Source organism: Piliocolobus tephrosceles, chromosome 2 (genome assembly GCF_002776525.5).
Source record: "Piliocolobus tephrosceles isolate RC106 chromosome 2, ASM277652v3, whole genome shotgun sequence".
Lineage (NCBI taxonomy): Eukaryota > Metazoa > Chordata > Mammalia > Primates > Cercopithecidae > Piliocolobus > Piliocolobus tephrosceles.
Window position 1 is genome coordinate 49,888,095 of NC_045435.1, and position 6,000 is coordinate 49,894,094.

Genomic DNA, 6,000 nt, shown 5'->3' on the forward strand with positions numbered 1-6,000 from the left:
ATAAATGAGCCCACATTTCAAAATGGGGTGTGTTTTAATTAGCATCCTTTGCCACCCCAGCAGCGACGTGAGGGGAGGAGTGGGGTGGGGGTGAGGCCCCTCCGCAGGTCCGCGGGAACCTGGGAGCTTGAGGATTCTTCCTGGCTGCCTTCATTTCCAGAGCTGGGAGAGAGAGATCGAGTTTTTTCTACCTCCTCAGCGCCGGGAAAACTCCATTTGAACCTCTGAACAGTTATGGCTTCAGATTTTACCCCAGCACTGTCGGTGGGACCACCCATGCTCACAGGGAGAGAAGGGTGTTTGAGAAGGTGGGACATGGTGGGTTGGGGTGTGGGGGTGGGGGTCAGAGCGGTATATTAGCCTCCTTCCAGTAGGAGCGGTCCCACCAGCCCTGGTTGTGGACCACACACAGCTGGGTCAGAGGCCCTGCTTCACAAGCCGTATATGGTAGGTCCATGGTCCTTTTGCGTGGCCTCAGGGCCCATGTCGGTAACACGAGGGTTCATAAAGACAGGTGCCATTGTGCCAGATGCTCTTCTAAGTGCTACGGGTGCTTACTCATTTAATCCTCACAACAACAACAATAGGTCCTAGTAGGTAGGAACTATTATTACCCCAGTTTTACAGATGAGGAAATGAAGGCACAGAGAGATTGAGTAACTTGCACAGGGTCACATATAGGAAAACCGAGCATCCACCCTACGCAGCCTGGCCCCGAGGTACAAGGTCCTGTTATATTATAACGTCATCTCTGTGGGGCTGTTGGAAAGTTGCACGATGCCGTTTCTATAAAGGGTTTAGTGCTCCATAAATGGTAGCTCAGAGATCACTGATCCCATCTGCAAGGTGGGGATTAAAGGACCTTGTGATGCCCAGTGATATATGAGACTTTGGCTTTGGGATAATGGCAGGCCATGTCACTGTCCTGGGCATTATGGATTCGAGAGGTCAGGGATGTCCCATTTGCTTTTTTGGCCAGCCCTCTGCACATTAGCACAACTCCACAGCCAAGACTCACCCTGGATCCACAAGCGCCCTTTCCCACTCCCTGGTGATTCTCCAGGGCCTCCATATTTTACACTTTACCAGACTAATGTACCCTTTGGAACTGAGTTAGCACTCAGGATAGCAACTGTTATAAACTCTAAAGAAAATACATTTCCTCTCTCTACAGCTGTGGAGCTTACAGGAGGTAAGGGGGGGATGGAGGTGGGAGGAGGGATAGGGGCAGGGCGGGTGGGGGAAGCCTGGTCCACTTTCATCCCTCCTCTCTCCATTCTGCATTTCAGCAAAGGCTTGGTTATTTGGAATTCCTCCCCAAAGTTTCACTTCCTGGGCTAGTTTTAGGCCTGCTAAACCCATCGTGATCAGCATTTTTAGAAAAATCAGCATCTTAGAAACAGCATGTTAGACATGATTTCAAGCCCCTGGTAAGCAGGGTGTGGGTTGCTTTGCTGTGGCATTTGGAACTGACAGATCAGGAGGTACCCCAGGCCGTATGAGGGGTGGGGGAGCAGGAGGGCACAATCAACTTTCTAACAACGTACAGAAGTCTTCCCAAGATCAGACAGGTGGGAAGCATCTGGGCCGGATCTGGAGCCTGGAGCAGTCTGGACCCACAGCCCCACTCCTACTTCTGTGCTTTGTGGAAGAAGCGGAAAAAAGGGACAACCTCTGCCTGAGTAGAGACTGAAGGCAATGAGAAGAAATAAGTGGATTAAAAATACCTGCTCTGCCACTTACTAGCTCTGTGTTTACTTTGCTTCTCTGAGCCTCAGTTTCCTCATCTGTATGTAAAATGAGAATAGTAATGCCTATGTCACACCCAGAATTTTAGTGATGGGCCGGGCATGGTGGCTCGCCCCTGTAATCCCCAGGTAGGATTGGGGAGGCCAAGGTGGGAGGATCACTTGAGCTCAGGAGGTTGAGACTAGCCTGGGAAACACGGGGAGGAGACCTTGTCTCTACAAAAAATAAATAAATTAGCCGAGCATGGAGGTGTGAGCCTGTAGTCACAGCTACTCGGGAGGCTCAGGCAGGAGGATTGCTTGAGCCCAGGGGATCAAGGCTGCAGTGAGCTATGATTGAACACTTCATTTCAGCCTGGACCACAAGGCAAGACCCTGTTCCCCGCTCCCCCCACCAAAAAACAAATAATTTTCATGATGATTCTTTTGATTGCAGGTAACTTAAACCCAATTATAGCCAGCTTTGGTTATAAAGTTTTCTTGAATGAAAACGTTTAGGAGGTAGGCCTGAATTCAGATGCTTCAAAGGCTCCAAGGTAATTGTCATGAATCTGTGTCCCTCTGTCTTGACTCTGTTTTCTCTTCTGTCAGTTTTATTTTACACATATGTGCCAGTTTTATTAGCAGGCTGGCTCTTTCCATAGGGAGGTGGAAATGGCGAAACAACCTCAAGGCAAAGATATCACGTCTTTCCAAATACTTCCAGCAAAAATCCCAGGGTTGACTCCAGTTGGCTTGGCCTGGATCACATGCCCAGTCCTGAAACCATTATGGTTGTTTTGGTTGGCTAAGCCTGAGTCGCATGCCTGTGTCTGAAGTCAAGGGGTTGGGTCAGCTCCCTGTAGGCCACTGGAACTAGGAGTTGGTGAGAGATGGTTCCTTAAAAGAAAATCAAGATGCTATTAGCAGAATAACAGGGGTCCTGGACAGGTAGGAACACAGATGTCCTCTCCCTCACAGTGCTGTTGTCAGGATTAGATAAGCTCATGCAGGCAAAGTGCTCAGCATGGTGCTTGGCTCTGGTAGATGCTCAGTAACCGAATTCCCTCCCTTCTTCCTTCCTCTAGGAAACAGGAATTGTGGCTCACCAAATCCAGCCCAACTGCTTCCTTGTTCACATGGGGAAATCGAGGAAGGCCTAGGGAGGGTAAGGGACTTGCCCAAGGTGCCCAGTTCATTAGCCACAGAACCCATGCCCCCAGCTCTGAAACAAGTTCCAGTTAAAGTCTTCGCGGATAACTTTAAATCCTCCACTAACCAAGGGAGTCATCTTTGCATTTGCATAGAGGAGACGGGAAAATCACAAAGCCCTTAAGGTCCAGAGAAAATGAATGTCACTACATTGGGCTTCCAGGCTGTGCAACAAGCTGTGGACTGAGATGTCCGGGCAGGGAGCCTGGTTCAGCTCCCCACCCATCGCATCATGGAGTCAGCCATCTCCTCTGGGGACTGCACCCTCTGGGTGCTGAGAAATCCAAAAGGCTCTTTTTCATGCAGCTGCCCCAAGTGTGCAAGATGGCCCTTCTCTTGATTTATTTCCTGCTTACTTTATGAAAGTCAAAGTGCATCCTTCAGGACCAAAGTGGCCAAGGGGCCAGCATGTTATTTAGAGTGATCAAAATGGACCATTTTCAACTTGGCCCTAATTCATCTCCAGAGTTTTGGTTTCCACTTGCTTTTACATATCTGTATTTTGTAGCATTTCTTTAGCAAATTTGTATTACTTTGGCAATTAGAAAAAATGACCAGTAATTTTTATAAAAGGATTTGTGTTTGATTTCCTTTCAGAAAAGCACTTTCATTTATTAAAAGATCACAATGAGAAGTGAGATTAAATTGATCTTTCTCTCTGGCAAGGATGTGTGGGGAGGAATGGGGAGGTGAATGCTGGGAGCAGAAGCCACAGCTGCAGAGGGCTGCAGTGAATGAAGGCTGGACCAGGAGACTGGACCAGGAGGCTGGACCAATTGGCTCTGTGGTCCTGAGCAAGTCACTCAGTGTCTCTGGGTTTCTATCGCTAGATGTTTGGTTTCATTATTTCTGGAGTTCTTTTTAGGAATTCTCTGTATGGATTCAGTCTTTGAGCTTTAGTGAATGTTCATATACGCTGTAGGAGAACATGTAATGACTCAGAAATGTGTTCAGCATAAATTCTGTTTGTCTTTCCACTCCTGTGGGACTGATGAAAGTTCTGCTCAGCTTCTCTGCTTCTTAGCATTTGGTTTCTTCTCAGCTTCTCAGTCTCTCCATTTAGCTGTTTATGAATTGGCAAATTCATGGAAAAGAGCACATAGAATGTCAGGCCCCTGCTCAATGCATTTCTCTTCATCCTGAGATCTTGATCCCTCAAGTTCTGGCTTCCTGGATACCTCATTTATGCCTTCTAACAGATTTTTATTTTCTTTGAACAGTTCTACCCAGGTTTTCTAATTGTTTATGGAGAAGATTGTTTTTTACAAGCTAGTTTTTTCATAGGCAAAAGCAAAAGTCTCTTCCTGTGTCATTAAGTGAAAAAGGCTGATTATAAAATGGCATGTACAGCTTCTATTTATATGCAAAGCATGTATATGTGTTTATGCAGAAGAAATAGAGAAAAAGCAAAAGCTATACACAGTGTCTATCTCTGGCTAGTTTTTAAAAATATTTATCTATAGTTTGCAAATTTTATGTAATAGATAACTGAGAATATCCAAACTGGGTTGACCTTTGTGGCCATTTATACCTGTGTTACAAATGGGAAAACTGAGGTCAAGAACATTTAAATTTATTTCAGTTGAACAATTTTCGGAGGCCTGCTGTGGGTGGAGAACTGTGCTATTGGCCACAGAGCATCCAAAGCAACATAACACCTAGTCACTCTATCTCAAGTGTCTAAAACTTGTGCTAGCCTTTGGGATATGAGGATGAAGAGGACAAGGATCTGCCCTCAAGATACTCCAGTTGAGGAGAAAGATATTCAAATAAGCTATCTCAGCTATGGTATGAGATCAATGCTAGAATAATGATATGACAAGACTGTGATCCCATTCCAGTTGGTGTAGTAAAAAAAAAAAAAAAAAAAAAAAAAAAAAAAAAAGACTGTGGTTTGTCTCTTAATAACTATTCTCTCAATATCCAACTAAAATATTATATTTCCCAGCCTTCCTTGTAGCAAGCTGTAGCTACGTGACCAAATTCTGGCCAAGGAGATCTAAGGGGAAGTGTTGTGAGGATTTCAGGTAAGTCTCTTTAAAGGGAACAAGGAAACTCTTCTTTCTTTTTTTCTGCTGCTTGGAATGTAGATGTAATGCCTGGAGCTTCAGTAGCCATTTTGAGTCACACTTGTGTCACCTTGGAAAGGAACCATGTAACTGGGATGATGGAGCAGCAAGATGAAATAACCTCAGTCGCTAATACCATGGAGCTGCTATATTAGCCCTGGGCTGTCTATTTCCATACCTTTTTTTTTTTTTTTTTTACATGATAAAGACACTTCTATCTTGCATATGTTACTGGTGTTTTGGATGTTCTCTTATATCCGATAAACCCAATCCTAACTTACATTAATCCTAAAAATAAAGTGCTATGGGAACAGCGGTGAAGGTAGGGAGGAGTGAACATCTCCCATTCTTGGGCATTGAGGAAGTCAGAGGAGATGTGAAGGTTGTGGAGAGTTAATCAGTGAGAAGGGCAGCATTGAGAAGGAAGAGAGTTTCTTTCTTTTTTTTTTTTTTTAGACAGAGTCTCACTCTGTTGCCAGGCCGGAGTGCAGTGGCATAATCTCAGCTCACTGCAACCTCCACCTCCCGGGTTCAAGCATTTCTCCTGCTTCAGCCTCTCGAGTAGCTGGGACTACAGGTGTGCACCACCATGCCCAGCTAATTTTTGTATTTTTAGTAGAGACAGAGTTTCACCATGTTGGCCAGGATGGTCTTGATCACTTGACCTTGTGATCCATCCACCTCGGCCTCCCAAGGTGCTGGGATTACAGGCATAAGCCAGCGCACCTGGCCAGAAGAGAGTTTCAAACAGAGTGGACCAGGCAGGGAGCGTGGTAACAGGGCTGGAATAAGGAACATGGGCATTAGAATCAAACAGCCTGGGCTTAAATTCCATCATGATATTTAAAAAGTCACTTCACCACTCTACACATCAGTTTCTCCATGTGTAAAATGGGGATAATAATAATATCAGCTTCATCTGGGTGTAGTGAGGATCTTATGAGTTAATACATGTAAAGTGCCTAGAACAATGATATTGAGAGAATAGTTAT